The 16,716-nt window shown below is 46.2% G+C and overlaps 1 pseudogene; it reads right to left on the bottom strand.

The window, feature by feature from the left end:
- Positions 1–6,369: 6,369 nt before the first annotated feature.
- Positions 6,370–6,844, bottom strand: LOC127190932 (40S ribosomal protein S7-like; annotated as a pseudogene).
- Between the last annotated feature and the right edge of the window lie 9,872 nt (positions 6,845–16,716).

Genomic DNA, 16,716 nt, shown 5'->3' with positions numbered 1-16,716 from the left:
TGGAAGCACAGGCAGACTCCAAGGCAAAGGTGAGAGTGCAAAGGTGAGCCAGTGCCCAGGGCCCGCAGAAAAAATAACAGAGGGAAGGAAGCCTGTTAAAGCCTGGGGAAGGCTCCTTCACTAATAATAATCCACACTACCATTAGTGACTTAAAGCCGAAACATTTTAAATACAAGAATGTGTATGATTTTTATCTTGCCATTATCCCTGTAATCGTTGGTCCTGATTAAAGACTCCTGCCCAAAAAAGATGGATGGTCTCAAACACTTAAATGCACAGTAATCTTTCACCTCTTAAATGCCGTTTCTCTTAAGACATCCTCTGCATTTCAATTTCGAGGCCAGCAATTGTCTTCGAACATTTGAAAAACCCCTACAGAGTTGGGTTGGGGGTGGTAAATATAATAATTCTAAAATGGCCATTTTCCAACCTAAGGAAGATAACTAAGCAGTTAAGGAGGGCTCTTTACTTTTTCCTTCCCCGCCCCCAACTCTTTTTTTTCTATCAAGCGTCAAATATTTGAGAAACTGCCAAAACAGGTTAGTGCTTGCTGCTGCATAAACACACAGGGCAAGATAGTCATCAAGGAAATGTTAGGGTGGTGTTCGTTGTCTTCCTTGCACATGGGGGGCTCACACCAAGTGGTGGGGTTTCCAGTGCATTCCTGAAGCACCTCATTACCCACGTTCCTTCCCTGCCCCGTCCTGACCTCCTTGTTACCCCACTCCCCGGGCTGGTAACCCTCCACGGTGGTAGATACTTTCAAATCACTTCAGAATGGCGTCTCAGAAGCTGGTTTAAAAGCACAATAGTTGGAGCTGTGCACACTCAAAGAGCAACAAGCATTCTTTGTGATGGAGGGGGCTGGGGTGTTTGGCACTGTGCTTAACTGTCTAGTAGCAAAGTACATATTACAAGGATGGCTTTATCTTCATCCTGAACATATTAAATAGCTGCGGTCAACTGTATCTCTGTGTAAATCTACGTTCCCCTTTGCTTTGCCTAAAGCTACCCAACTCTTCCTTCAGGAAGCTTTGCAGGAGCCGATGTGTGAGCGCCCTCCCACCCCCACTGTCAAACTTCACAGGAGGCTCTCAGAGGCAGTGGTGAATTTCTCTAAGAACCCACCTGCCGGCTAGAGGACGGCTCAGCTGGTGAAGGGCTTGCTGCGCAGGCGTCAGCTGGTGAAGGGCTTGCTGCGCAGGCGTCATAGCACCTGGGTTAAGATCTCCAGAACCCACATAAAACTGAAGTCTATTGTCTCATTTGTTGCTCCAGCTGAGACAGGAAGTGGAGACAAGAGGGTGGCTGGAGACTTGTGGGCCGGCTGGTCTGGAGTGTGCACTGGTGGATGAGAGACCCTTTCTCAGACAAAGGGGAGGGTGAGGACTCACACCTCAGCTTGCCCTCTGGCCACTATTTCTGCACTACGGTATGTGTGCCCGCACACTCAAACATACAGACATGTATATATCTACCCGCCCCCGAACACACACACACACACACACAAATAAAAGGGACCCACCTGGTAATCATGCAATAGCTCACCTTACCTAGATACTTCATTCAGGTCTCACATGTCAGTGTCCTTCCTCCTACCCAGAGAAAACCCTAGAAAACCCCCTCCTTACCTGTTTTCACCTGATCACAGATGGAAGTTCTTTGTTGACTATATGCATGTGTGGAGGACAGTGTCAAAATCCAGGTTCTTCTTACTGATTTGTTTATTTTCTTTTTATAGTATTGAGCATTTTAAAAAATAATTTATTTAATTTCATTTTGGCATGAGGGTGTCAGAGCCATTGGAACTGGAATTACAGACAGTTGTGAGTTGCCATGTGGTGGCTGGGAATTGAACCCGGGTCCTTTGGAAGAGCAGACAGTACTCTTAACCACTGAGCCATCTCTCCAGCCCCTGATTCATTTATTTCGAGACAGGATAAACCTGGAACCCATTGTCTTGCCTAGACTGACAGGCCCACCCCACCCCCCCACAGATCATCTTGCCCCTACTTCCCCAGCATTACAGGTTCATGCGACCACCCCTGGCTTTCCTATAAGAGTTCTGGGGTACCTCGTGCTTGCCCAGCAAGTGCTTCATCAGCTCAGCCATCTTCCAATCTCCAGAGGCCTATATAAAGGACATTCTCTCACAAGGAATCCAGGTCTCTCCCTGCTGTTCCTTGGCCACCCGCTGCAGTAGCACCCAGGCTTGCAAGAAAAGTGTTAGCACCCGCCCATCTGTCCTGACAGATTTTGCGTGACAAGAGACGGAGTGCACTGTGTTTATTCCTGGCTTCCCATGCTGAGCACAGAGCTGAGCACACAGCAGACAGTGTTTGCTGGCAGGAGTGGAATTTCTACCCTCTGATCCATTGTTGGGACAGGCAGGGAGGACCAGACACAGGAGTCTCTGAAGTCCCACCCTATTTAGGGGATGGCCACTGGTATATATCTCGGGCCCTAGTGAAATGGGGAGCATGAGACCATAGAGCTCTGGTCCCAGGCTGCGTGAGAAAGCTAACTGAGCATGCGCCAGACAGCATCATTCCCCTATGGTTCCTGCTTCCAGGTTCCTGCCTTGAGTTCCTGTCCTAACTTCTTCAGTGGTGGACTGTGACCTGGAAGGGTAAGCCAAATAAACCCTTTCCTCTCCTACACTAATTTTGGTCCAAGCGTTTTTTGTTTGTTTGTTTGTTTGTTTTGTTTGTTTTTTGTTTTTTATCACAGCAATGCATTAAAACTAGGATGAGTGATGATGTCTCAGCCTTGAGACAAAAAAAAGACGTTTTTTTATTTTACCCAAAGCCTCACAGTCCTCATTTCCTAGCTAAACTGGCCTTGACTCATCTCCAGGGCTGTGTTCAAATCAGGGCTTCCTACTGACTTATCGGCTTCCTAGCTTTACTGAGCTCTTGACTGGCCTGTTCTAGAACGGGTCTTAGATATAAGGTGAGACTGGCATGCCAGAGGGACCCCAGGGGACATGCAGATGGGAAGTATGGAGTTCTGTCCGGAAGACTTACTGAGCACGAGCCATTATTGCCCTCCCTCCCATTCCATTGGAGCTGTGGAGGACGGCTCTGGAGTTGTTAGGAAGAGCCTGGACTCCCAGCTGCTCTGGGAGTGGTGGAATGGCTATGCCTGCATCCCACTTGTAGCATCGTTAGCAAGTCTTCTCAGCTCCCGGAGCAATTAGAGTCCTGAGCAAATAGTGCCTTTCCTAATTTGCTTCCTATTGCTGTGATAGACACTCTGACCAAAAGCAACTGGGAGGAGGGGGCATGGAGTACTAGGTCTTACACTTCTAGGTAGTAATTTGCTGTTGAGGAAAAGTCAGGGCAAGAGCTCAATGCAGGAGAAAGAAGAGGCAGAAGCCATAGAGGCATGCTGAGCACTGGCTTGCTCGTGGGCTTCTGCGCACCTAGCTTTCTCATACACTCCAGCCCACCTAGGGATGGTACTGCCCAGAGTGAGCTGGGCTCTCCCACATCAATCCTCAAGGAGAGCAATATCTTACAGACATGTCCCAGGCCTGAGGCTTCCTCTTCCCAGGCATCAAGTTGACAATAAAGACCAACCAGGAATGCGTCCTTAAAGGGCTGACAGACAGACTCACCATTTCTCAGTGCTATTAAAGCTAAACACTGGAGCAGTGGTTCTCAACCTTCCTAAGGCTGTGGCCCTTTACTACAGTTCCTCACGTTGTGGTGCCAAGTACGACACTGTGGTGTTGCTACTTCATAACTGTGATTGTGCAATTGCTGTGGGTCGTGATGTAAATATCTGACATGCAACGCCTGTATGGATCTCGATCCGCACGTTGAGAATCACTTCACTAGAGGGTTATTTTTTTTTTATGGTTTCATTGTACTGAAATTTCTAACAGAAATGCAATTAGGAGAGGCCTCTTTTATCTCAAACTCTCCCTGGCCATGTAAAAAAGCCTAAAACTAAGTAATGAGCTGTGTGTTCCAATGTCAAGTTACTTAATCCCACCCTCTTTGAACACTGGTATAGCAATAGCCCTACCTTGTCTGATTGTTATAAGGGTTTAAACATGTAAAGCACGTGGTACAGGATCTAAGAGATGAGGGCATTTAATAGATGGGGCATAATAAAGGTGGGTGAGGTGGAATCTGAGCAAATCTTAAAAATAGACACTTGGCAGAGAGGCCAAGCTCCCTCGCTGCTCTTTCTGTACTAGAGTCTCAAGATAAGATAACATCACTCCCTCAGAATGTCCAAGCTAGACACCTGGACCACTTCTGACCTGTTTCCTTTCCCTCCACGCTACCTTCCATGTCCTATGCTGTCTTAGTTCCTACTTTGTTGTGACGAAGGTGCTTGCCTCAATGGCTCCCTCACCCACTGACATATTTGCCCATCGAGGTTACAAGCATGGCACCTACCGTGGCTGACAGTTTTACGGGCTCCTGGGCCTCGAAGTCAAGTCCCCAGGCTTGCAAGGCAGGAAGTTTGCTGACTGAGCTGTCTCCCATCCACAGTGATGATTTTACTCTGAAGTGTTAACATCAAGTCATCTTACAGATTAAGTGCACACTTTCTCATCTCTAAGGAAGCCAGAGCAGAATTTCTCTACTTCATTCACGAATTCCCAAGTTGGCTCCCGTCCTCTGAATATCTACTTGCAGGCATGCTGGGCTTGGGGAAGTGGAAGAGCTCCACCGTGCTTTCCACAAGTCCCCTGATGGATGGACGGAAAAAATAAATAAGTATATCCAGCATCTCATGGCAAATGTGTTGTGCTAGAAGTGACAGACACTGTTGAACTTGGAAACAGAGACCTCGCTGCTCCTCGGGCTTTTGTTCGCTGTTAAATAGCTCTACTTCCTCCAGGCTTTCTTCAGAGTCACATCAGCACAACTACCCCAAACAGACTCTTGTGGTCAGCTTCAGCCCCGGCGATACTTAAGCACACCACTGGGCATTCCCAGCCTCAGAGACAAGGAGCCAACCGCAGCCCCACGAGTCCTGACCAAACTTAAGCATCTTTACCAAAAGAAATTCCTGAGACTGATTGAATTCTCAAATCTCAAGGCAGCTCTTCAGGATTTTTTTTTCTACTGAAATTTTTGCTTGCAGACCAATCAGCGAGACGCAGAATGAAGTTCTCCTGTTGGTGGTTTGAATAAAGAACGCTTCATTCTTCACTCTACAGATGAAAGCTGAGAAAACAGTTTAGTGGGGTGTTCCCATCTGGAACTCTCTAGACGCTGTAATTAAGGATACCTGGGAGTTTCAGAATGCTACACACCAGCTCGCAGATGCAAACATTTTATGGAGTGGTGGGAAACACGAGATGTCCCACGTTTTTCTAATTATTCAGTAAAGCATGACTCTCAGCTTTTTTTTTTCTTTTTAACGAGGGAGATAGTCAAAAGATAATCAAGGCTGCCGCTCCCCACCCTTTTATGCTGTCAGAGCCGTCCGTGATGGGGATATGCTGTCTAGTGACAAGACAGCAGCTTGCTTTCTGTTCTCAGGGACCAGGGAGGCCTCCTGAGCCCAAAAACTAGTGCTGTCGTTTACAAAACCCACGGAGCCTTTTCTGACGGTAAAGCCGAGTCGTGATCCTCTGTCCTTGAACTCCCTGGAACGAACACAAAAGTTTCTACTCCTGAGATTGTTATTTTCACATGATCTCTTATTTAAAACTCGGGGCTGGGATTTACTCCGTTTGCCAGAGTCACATGTGTGAGGCTGATGCCTGGAATCACAGAGCTGGCAGAAGCGGAAGCGGAAACAAGATAAGAAGTCTGGAGCTGCTAAGGTGGCTCTGCGGGTAAAGGTGCTTGCCACCAATCCATAGCCCCGCGTATTGGATCTTTACGGCGATTCTGGAACATGGGATTTGGGGTAACCTAAATCTGAGTTCCCTAAGCCATGGTCATACAAATATGGCTCCAAAATAAACTAGCTCTTGCTCACTTTTTAAAAAGAGAGATAGGGGCTAGAGAGATGGCTCAGTGGATAAGAGCACCACCTGGTCTTCCAGAGGTCATGGGTTCAATTCCCAGCAACCACATGGTGGCTCACAACTATCTATAATGTGACCTGATGCCCTCTCCTGGCATGCAGGTGTGCACGCAGGCAGAACACTGTATACGTAATAATAAATAAATCTTTAAAATTCTTTTTACAAAAAAGGAAAAATAACTTAGATAAAGTGAGACTGCTATGATAAGCCATAATTTATTGACTTGCTTCAGCGTGTGTGCGTGCATGACATGCAGCCCCCCCCACACACACACCACATGAACACACAATTAGGTATTTGGAATTATAGACAATATGTTACAAGTTGTAAAACACAAGCACAGAAGTGCAGTCCCTGGAGAGATGGTTCATGGGTAAGAGGGCTGCCGCCCGCCAAGTTTCACATGGATCCTCTCACCCACAATTCCACTTGAGACGACCCAGTCCAGTCCTCAAAAATGGCTACGTGCACCGCTGTCACGGTGCGGCTTCTGGGGCGCTTCTGCTTATTTTTCACGTGGCTTTTCCAGGTTGGCTTGGGCAGAATCCTCCTCTGAGCAATGAAAACCATGTGCTTCCCACTGAACTTTTTCCTGATTCACAAACTAGCCAGACTTGGATTTTCTGGAAAGATTTCACCTGAAGAACTGGTACAAAAATTATGATAGCTTTCCGACCACCACCAAGTGCAATGTCCTTGGCAGCAGTGATGTTGAGTTCCTGGAGCTGCGCCTTGAGATCTGAGTTCATCTCCAGCTCAAGCAGCACCTGAGAGACACCAGACTCCAATTCATCCGGGTTCTCAACATTGGCCTTTATAATGTTGGCGCTGGAGCTGAACATGGCTTCATCCTTATGGAGTGCCGGCTTAGAAAGGGATCTCTCCTTCTCTCCCCTGAAGTCTGTCCAGCAAGCAGTAAAGTTCAGAAGAAAACAAGCTGAGGTAGAATTCTTCCAAAGCTTGAGGATCACTGCCGATCATGTTACTTTAATGAGCTATTGTGAGAATCCCATGAAGTAAATGTAAGTGAAAAATATCATGGCCATTCAGAAGTGTTTTCAAGCATTGTTCTACACTGGTCAGTAGAGTCTGGGGGACAGTTCAGATCATGGAGCACTTTCTCCTCATGAGAACTTGGGTTTTATTCAAAGAACTAAAGTTTTTAAAAATATATTTTATTAATTTATTCATATTATGTCTCAATTGTTATCCCATCCCTTGTATCCTCCCATTCCTCCCTCCCTCCCATTTTCCCCTTATTCCCCTCCCCTCTGACTGTGACTGAGGGGGACCTCCTCCCCCTTTATATGCTCATAGAGTATCAAGTCTCTTCCAGGCTACCAAGAAGAACTAAAGTTTAAATAAACAAAAACCATCACCATCATCATCACCACCACCACCATCACTACCACCACCACCACCATCAACAGCAACAAAGCCAGGTGTGGGGGTGTAACCACAGTGCTAGGTAAGCAGAGACGAGCCAACCCCGGAGGGTTGATGGTCCTCTTGGTGAGTTCCAGGCCCATAAGAGACCCCATCACAGAAAGTAAGGTGGATATAATTGAAAGGACAAGTGTGGCCATCCTTTGGCCTCCATACAAACACATATACATGCCTATGTACACACACATAATTTGTGTGCATATGGACATGCATACATGCATAGATACATACACTACACTAATTCATTACAATAAATACTACTTCTGGTGATTCACCTCCATGAGAAACAAACTTTATAGCATAGGTCTAGCATCATATGTGTCAAAGCTCTTGGATTCTTTGAGGAGTTCTAAGAAAGCAAAGACATAGCCACCAAGCCAAACCAAGCTTAGTGTCCCAGAGGCTTAGGCAACTGCCTGCACTTGCTCTCAGCCTTGCTGCAGAGACAGTCCTTGTGAGTCTGTTGACCCCCCCCCCTCCTTCTCCATCAATGCTGACTTCATCTCAAAGCCAAAAGGCAGCACTTTTAGAGCAGCCCAGAGCCAGTTTCAGGGAGTGGCATCTCTCTCCCGCACAGGCAGAGCCACAAAGCCCTTCGTTTATGCCAGGAGAAATATACGCATCTCTCTTGACCAGCCCTGGTTTACTCTTGGCTAATTCCCTAATCAGACAGAATGATGTGGGGTTTGCTGTTTCCTCCCTGGTTGCCCTACCACTTTCCTCACTTCATTACTCCTTGGATGGACTGTCCTGGGAGGACTTTCTCTGACGGATTTATGTTCTGAGCCACAGACAGGAATGCTCTTCCCTGCTTTTCCTTCGCCTGTACCACATAAACATGTCCTAGGACACCCCCTGGGCGGGAGCTGTGCCTCAGATATCTCGCATGGACAGACGCTCTCTTGGAGGAGTCTTCTGGGAGGGGCAGTCATGGATGCTCATCAGTCCTGGGCGAGGCATCCACGGAAGACGTTGCTTCTTCACAGCCTGGAAGGGTCATTATTCTGTGCAGACACCTACTACAAATGCTAGTGTCTAGAAGACGCTATTTCAACTTCGCAGCTCTAAACAATACCTTTAGAGAGATTGCTTCTGTTTTTGGTCTAGCACAAGTGAGTTAGTGGCAAATACACCTAACTCAAAAGCTTTCCAGTGTAGCCTTATGAAGTTATTGAACTGACCCCCACTCGTACTTCAACCCTTGTATGATTTTGGTTCCATCAATGATGCCTTCTCTTTTATCACGAGAGGGTACTGTTGATGCGGACATCACTGTTGCTGTTTCACTGAATGAAAGCCGAGAATGTGGGAAAGCCCTCACTAATGAATTATAATCACTAGGAAATGGAGTTACATAATAAATACATTATAACGACTGAGGAGATGGCTCAATCACTAACCTTACCATAAAGGCTGGGGATCTCCAACGTACGCACGCACACACACACACACACACACACACACACACACACACACACACATACACACACACACACACACACACATACACACACACACACACACACACACACACACACAGGGCTACTGTACTGGTGTATGTCTGCAAACTCACTGCTAAGGAGGTGGAGGCAGACAGATCCCCAAAGCTCACCAGCCAGCAAGTCTAGCCAGATTGGTGAGCTCCAGGTTCAGAGAGAGCCTCTACCTGAAAAAACAAGATGCAGAGCAACTTAGTAAAAGACCCCACATGAATGCATATGCACAAACACCCACGTGAAAAATAAATATTCTATAGAACATTTTCCAAAAGTCCTTGAAGATTTATTGTCATTATTTCCAGTTATGCACTTGTGTCTCTGTGTGGATCTGTGGCAGGTGCCCACCAAGGCCGGAGGCATCAGATCCTATGGGAGTTGGAGTTACAGACAGCGGGAGCAACTTGACATGGCAGCTGAGAAACAAACTGGAACCCTCTGCAAGAGCAGTACATGTTCTCTAGGCCCTACACTGGCCGGAGCTCCAATCACAGAATCACTGAAAAGGCAGTAACTAAAGCTGAGGACACTGCGGGGGGGGGGGGGGGGCAGGGGCGACTTTTGCTTATGATGAGCCTTACAGGGAAAGTGGGGTTAGCCAAAAAAGAGGGAGGAGGTGGGTCGCAAGGAGCAATCATCGCAAGGAAAGACCTCAGGATCCAGGCAGCCAGGTGATCTTTGGAAAGTCTGAGGAAGCCCAACCCCTCACAAGCAATAGACTGCTAATAGTTACTTTTGAAAGGTAGGCTGGTTTGATCAGATTCCATTTCCAGATCAATGACTCTAGTATTTTCATGAGCCCCATATTAATTAAAATTAGAAACTGGTGAATGAAAACAATAAAAAAATAAGTTCAGGAGAGTGGCAATAAGGAAATAAGGCCAAACAGTGGCGATGGAGGAGAAGGTCAAATATAGTACACTGGGAAAGGCGTGGGGCTAATTAGTAGCAAGGATGATAATGCAAAGGTGAGTAGGGCCATTCGTGATGGCTTAAACAAAAAAAAGGAGGGGAAGGATGCAGTTATTGGCTACCCTGATATCCTCCTTATTCTAAATAGAGTCAAGAACACAGGGAGGGGATGATGTGACAAATTAACTATCACTGTGTTACCTTGGACTATTAGTCCACATGGTCTTTCTCTTGCACTGTAGTTGACTGGGCTAAAATCATATGAAACAATCTTAATAACTAATGAGAAATAGCAACTGTTCTGTGATCTTTAAACATCTTTGCCAAAACGTCAAAAATTCTTTACTATCACTGGTCAGGGTATAGGGAAATGAAAATGGCAAAACAGAGGCAGGGTAGATGACTCCGTGGGTAAAAAGCATTTGCTCTGAGGCCATGGACTGTGGGGAGCAGAGACAGGGCTATTCCTGGCTACCTATCTAACACCAGGTTCTGTGAGAAACTTGGTCTCAAGGGAATAAATGTAAGTATGATAGAGCAGAACACCCAATGCTCTCCACTGCCCTGTGCAACTCTACACATACGTGTATATCCACTACATACATACATACATACATACGTCGCACACAGACACACACACACACACTTAAACAAGCAAAAAGAACTAATGTTGGTTTAGTGCACTGTGATTTAAGGCACATGAGGCATTGTAAATGAAAGCGTTTTGTCTCTCTGTCGAGTGCACTTATTGTCTTCAGCTCCGGAATCAGAAAAAGCAGAAGCCACTTTCCTATGCCTTATCAAATATTCATCTCCATCCTAAGTTTGAGTCAGCTTCCACACTTCTAACAATTTAGCCTGTGCTTCCCAAGTGTGGGAGATCTTAGTGAGTCCCCTGAGTATGGGGCATTTCAGTGAGTCTCCCCAGATTTTGATTGATGTCACTCGAGGTCATCTTCACCCATGTTGTGGTAAGTAATTTCCTCGTTTGTGTCAATAGGTTCATTTTCACTACGTTCCTCTGGCTGTGACCCTAGGTCTACCAAAACCATAGTGTCAACCTTCTTGGGCTTAGCTGTCTCTTCTGTAACCTATATCGAATGTAACTTCAATTCTACTATTTTCTCTATGCTCCAGTGTTTTACTGCTCTTTCACCTTCATTGCATACTCTCCTCTTTTCCTCATTATCTAAGTTCCTTTTTCTGTGATAAAATACTCTGGCAAAGGAAGCTCAGAGAAGAAGATTTTATTGTAGCTCAGAGTTCAAGGTATAATCTATTACGGTGCGGAGATCAAGGCTGTAGGAACTTGAGACAGCTGTTTACATTGCATCTTTAATCAGGAAGCAGAGGGTAGTGGGTGCTGGTACTCAGCTCTCTTCAATTATATAGCCAGGGATGCCATCTAGGGAATGGTGCTGCCCATAGTGGGCAGGTCTTCCCACATGCATTAATGCAATTAAGACAACGCCCTATATGCATGCCCAGAGGTCCGTCTCCTAGTTGACTCCAGATTGGCCAATGATAATTAGCACTAACCATCACAACCATCTGTTTCCATGAGCCACTGGGTGACAAAGAAATAAGGGAACCAGTTATACACTTAGCTGTGTGTGAACAGATGAATGGATTCTAAGTGACCAGTACCCAGCTGCTCTCCAGGGACAAGAGGGATGGATGTTCTCAGCCCTGAAAGCTATGGTGAGAATCTGCTTGCATCTGTTTCCCAGATACCAGTTTACTGTGTCCTCAATATAACCCTCAATGCATTTGTCCCCTTGTCATGACTGTCCATGAGATCAGGTAAGTAGAGACTCTGAGGGGCTTCTTGCCTTGACCCTTGTCCATATGTGGGCAGAATGGAGGAAGGCACAAGCAGTGTTAGAGAGGACACAGGGCTCACCCTTTTTAAGAGGTCAGGAGAACAAAACAGAGCCTGTATCCACTTTACCTGACTCCTGCTGTCTAAGGCCCCTTACCTGGGCCTTAGACTATTTGGCTTAACCTTGAGTAGTACACATGTGCCAATGCACTCTTTTGAGGCCACCAACCAGCTGGACATGCCCACGAGCTATACTGTGGATGCTTGCCTTCAGGCTGAGAGCACTGATGAGCACTTTCCCCCAAGAATGTACTGGCAGCTGGAGGGTTGTTTCTGGTGTCAAGTAATAGAAGGCCAAAGGCTCTAGATGAAGCACAGAGAGACAGAATTTCCCGAGACATGGTGGGGGCTTTCTCCTCCATGCACACACCAACTTCAAACTATTGCAATTGGCTCAGCGTGCTTGATATTGAATGAAACAGATCAGACAACAGAGCAGAATAATCTGGGGATGTAGAGTATCTCTTCCTCCTCTTATGTCTGTCCTGTGGCTTTTTCCACGTTTCAATAGAGCTCTCCTTGCCCAAGTTATATTGATCCTCTCTTTTCTTATTGTTAGAGGGGCTCAGGGGTGGGGGTGGGCATGTGCAAATGTCTCAACCAATGGATTTCCCCCTCACTTTCCCTGGCAACCTCCTACCTAAGCGCCTGCCAATCACAAGAGAAGCCTTCCGAGCGAGTTCTTGCCAGTTTGCAAACACATCTGCTTTTACTATCTGACAGAGCGTGGGGCTGGGTGATGGTATTTGATTGGCCTCCTAGGACTTATTCCATTTGATCCACTGTGTGTCAGGCTGGGGACCCCCTCCCTTCCCTCATCCCCAAGTTCAGTGTTCCATCATGTGGCTAGCCTATTGTTGGCTTCCTTGTTCCAATGTGAGTTCTAGTTAGATTATGTGCCCTTTTTGGCAGTGAGCTTCTTTGGGTCTCACCCTCTTGGTCTCATTAAATATGAGAAGCTACAGGACTTTTGCTTTTGCTCATCTCCCGAGTTGAGGGGAAGAGACCCACACGCCGTCTGCTGTGTCGTGCTTGGTTGGGGTCAACATTCCTCAGTGCTGTGTCCACATGTGTGCTTCGCTGGCCGAATGTTCAGCCAAAGAGGCAGCAGTGGAGGCTCTGGGATCCAGTGAGACCAGCTGTGCAATGGCCCAGGATGCCATTCCCTTCTGCCTCTGCCCAGCTGTGTCTTTCTCAATCCCATGCACCTTCCCAGCCCCATGCTCATCAGCCAGGTCTCACCAGCCCTTGCCGCATCCCTGTTGAACGGCCAACATATTATTCCTGTTGAACTGTACATCTCCCTGCCTGGCTGCCTTCCACCTCTCTGCTGATCTTTCCCACATCACAAAGAAATGGTCAAGCAGGGCTTGAGTTCTCATCACCCATTGCCTCCACTGGATGGGGCTATCATAACCATCACTACATGTAACCAGGAGAAACCATGGAAGCCAAAGCTCAAGATGTCAGTGATGATCTCTCTGCCTCATGCTTGGCCACCCTCCTCCATGTGCCTTTTCTTTTTTCTTTCTTTCTTTCTTTCTTTTTTTTTTTTTTTTTTAGAGTTATTTACTTATTATGTATACAGTGTTCTACCTGCATGTACATCTACAGGCCAGAAGAGGGCACCGGGTCTCATCATAGATGGTTGTGAGCCACCATGTGGTTGCTGGGAATTGAACTCAGGACCTCTGGAAGAGCGGCCAGTGCCCTTAGCCTCTGAGCCATCTCTCTAGCCCCCATGTGCCTTTTCAAGGGTATCTCTCTGTGTGCCCATATCCATCTAACTCTTCTTCCCATAAGAACACTAGCCTTATTGGGTTAGGACTATGATGTGACTTTGTCCTATAATAATCCATTGTGTTTCAGGCATAGGACACCTTCCCTTATTGAACTCATCTGCATGATCTGTGCACACAAGCACTGCATTTGGTCCATCATCAGCTTTCTTTTTCTGTTACCTTGTCTCAAAGACAGTTGCATTTGGAGATCCCGAGGATAAGGACTTTGTTTTTTTTATTAAACTGTGGTGTGTGTCAGCTTTTGTGCAGGTGCCTATGTGTGCACATGCATGTGGAAGCCAGAGGTAACCTCAGCTGCTGTTCCTAAAGCACTGTCTACCTTGATTTCCTTTGAGACCAGGTCTTTCACTAGCCTGGAACTTACAAATTAGGCTAGACTGGCTGGCTAGGGAGCTTCCAGATTCTCCGTGTCTCTCCCCCAGTTCTGGAATTACAAGTGGGCTCCACCACCCCTGGTTTACTGTTATGGGTTCTGGGGGTTCCGTGAAGCTATCATAGCTGCAAGGAAAACACTTTATAGACTGAGCATCTCCCCAGCCTTTGGGGGTCAGGATTTCAGAACTTGAAAGCATGCACTCTGGTTTGTAACTTGCCTTTAGCAATGCACAGGGATTTGCAACATGAATTAACTTTGCTTAACCTGTAAAACAGAGCTAATAATCCTTCCTAGGATTACAAAGATTAACCCAAAATCTCCAAGGCGAAGAACTCAGCATTTAATGAAACTTAAAGAAAGGTTTGAACCCCTACCCTTGAGCACAGGGCCCAGCTCCTTAAGTCAGGCAGTCAATGTGAACTTCCTGATTGCAATGCAGATAGATTGAGCCCCTCTTAATACACAGATCCTCTCTGCCTCCCTCGGTTCTGGTTATCTAGCACTCCTCACGCTGTGCACATATGCTGAGCACTCTGTGAAAGTCATTGCTGCCATCCCCACTGCCAGGGTGTGTTGAATGCTATCCACGATCATCTGAGATGGTCAGTTTTCCATGTTTAACCTACAAAAATGCTTTAAAAGTTAACCAAGGAGCCAGCTCAGTGGGCAAAGGCATTTTGCGTGCAAATCTAGAGACCTGTACCAATCCCCAGGACTCCTGTAAGAAGAAAGTAGAGAACTGACTCTGCAAAGGTGCCCCCTGATCTCCACACAGGCACTTGACATGTGTATGCCCCCTGTCATACCCACACACATAGAATAATAATAAATACATTTTTTAAAAAAGAAAAATGATTTGCTTTCCAAGTTGTCTTCTAGCATACACATGTATGTGTATGAACACACACACACACACACGTACATGTACACAGACAAGTAAGCTTTACTTAAAGAAATAATTCGTTATACATAGCTTTTCTACATACATTGTCTTACTTTTGTCTTCATTATGCATTCTTTTTTTATTTGAACCTTACAAGAAACTTGTACAGAACTATTAGTCATAGGAATTCATGGTGACTAACTAAATCTAGTTCTTTTTCAAGACCATCATTTCCCATTAAGATTATATCTCAAGGAAGCTTTCTCTGATACTCCCAGTAACTAGATAATTAACATCGGGATGGTCCTGAGACTGCCTCATTAGATAGTGGGCTCTTACCAGCAGTGCAGTATTGTAGCTCCCACACACTGATAGTAAGTGATGTTTAAAGTAAGGGTCATTGATGGTTTAGTGCCTCATTAGGTCATGTGACCTAATGTCTCGCACAGAATTTCACCTTAGGATTTGAGGGCACATGTAATATATGTGCATAGTGTGCATGGATGAATGTTTTCATGTATTTAGGCACACATGCTTTCAGGTGCACATGTGTGCTGGCATCTGCTATTGTCCTTCAGCATTCTCCACCTCACTTACGGAAGCAGGATTCTGTTGAACTGAGAGCTTACCAACTTGACTAGTCCTACTCTCTAGCTTGCTCTGGGGATTCAGTTTCTGCCTTTTAAGAGCCAGGATTACTGATCAACAACCACACCTGCCCAGTGCTGCGGGACCTGGGTATCCAACAACCACACCCACCCAGTGCTGTGGGGCCTGGGTATCCAACAACCACACCCACCCAGTGCTGTGGGGGGGCCTGTTTATCCAACAACCACACCCACCCAGTGCTGTGGGGCCTGGGTATCCAACAACCACACCCACCCAGTGCTGTGGGGCCTGGGTATCCAACAACCACACCCACCCAGTGCTGTGGGGCCTGGGTATCCAACAACCACAGCTACCCAGTGATGTGGGGCCTGGGTATCCAAACTCTAAACTTCACACTTGCTCAGCAAGCACTTTATCCACTGAGTCATCTCACTGGCACCAGCTCTTCGCTTTTCTAGACACTGCTTGAGATGGTGAGGTTCTAAAACGCTGAAGTGATTTTCACACGTGAGTTTTAACTTTCATACAGCTGCACTCAGCTACCTACCTAGTGTCATTTCCATCATGTCCCCTGACAGCACTGGGTTTCCTGCACCACACACCCCAGCTATTCATTCACGTACCCTCAGCTACTGTTTTTCCTGCTCTCCATTTATCAGTTTTAAACCTCTACAGGGGTGTTAATTAGTGCATTAAAGATATCCTCAGAGGCACCAAAATGTGTTGATGTCATGTCCAGGAATGAAAACAAAAATGACTTCTTCTTCTTCTTCTTCTTCTTCTTCTTCTTCTTCTTCTTCTTCTTCTTTCTTCTTCTTCTTCTTCTTCCTCCTCCTCCTCCTCCTCCTCCTCCTCTTCTTCTTCTTCTTCCTCCTCCTCTTCTTCTTCCTCTTCCTCTTCTTCTTCTTCTTCTTGAATTAACTTGAGCAAAAAGAAGCCCAGAGTTGTTCTGCAGTTCTTTCCCTGTGTTTTCCATCTGTCTGTAGTTTGTAGTGACTGCCCTGGCTGTAATTTGTGTCTGTCCGCCTGTCTGTCTCTATTGCTGTGTGTCCCTTGCACAAGGCTTTGCTCTGAATTTGTTAAATGGCACAGAAAGCATGCCGTGGTAAAGGGATGAGAGATCCTCTACAGAAATCTTTAACAGAGTTTTACAAGGGGAAAAGTCATTTATTGACCCCAACTGACTTGGAATAGCAAACTTAACCACAAGCAGACATTATTGAGCTATTTCCATATGTGGTTGCCAACATTTATGATGGATATTTGTTTTATAAGACTGTTTCCAACCTGTTGGCTGCTTTCAGCAAA

Source organism: Acomys russatus, chromosome 6 (assembly GCF_903995435.1).
Source record: "Acomys russatus chromosome 6, mAcoRus1.1, whole genome shotgun sequence".
Classification (NCBI taxonomy): domain Eukaryota; kingdom Metazoa; phylum Chordata; class Mammalia; order Rodentia; family Muridae; genus Acomys; species Acomys russatus.
This window is presented reverse-complemented; position numbering and strand designations above follow the sequence as displayed.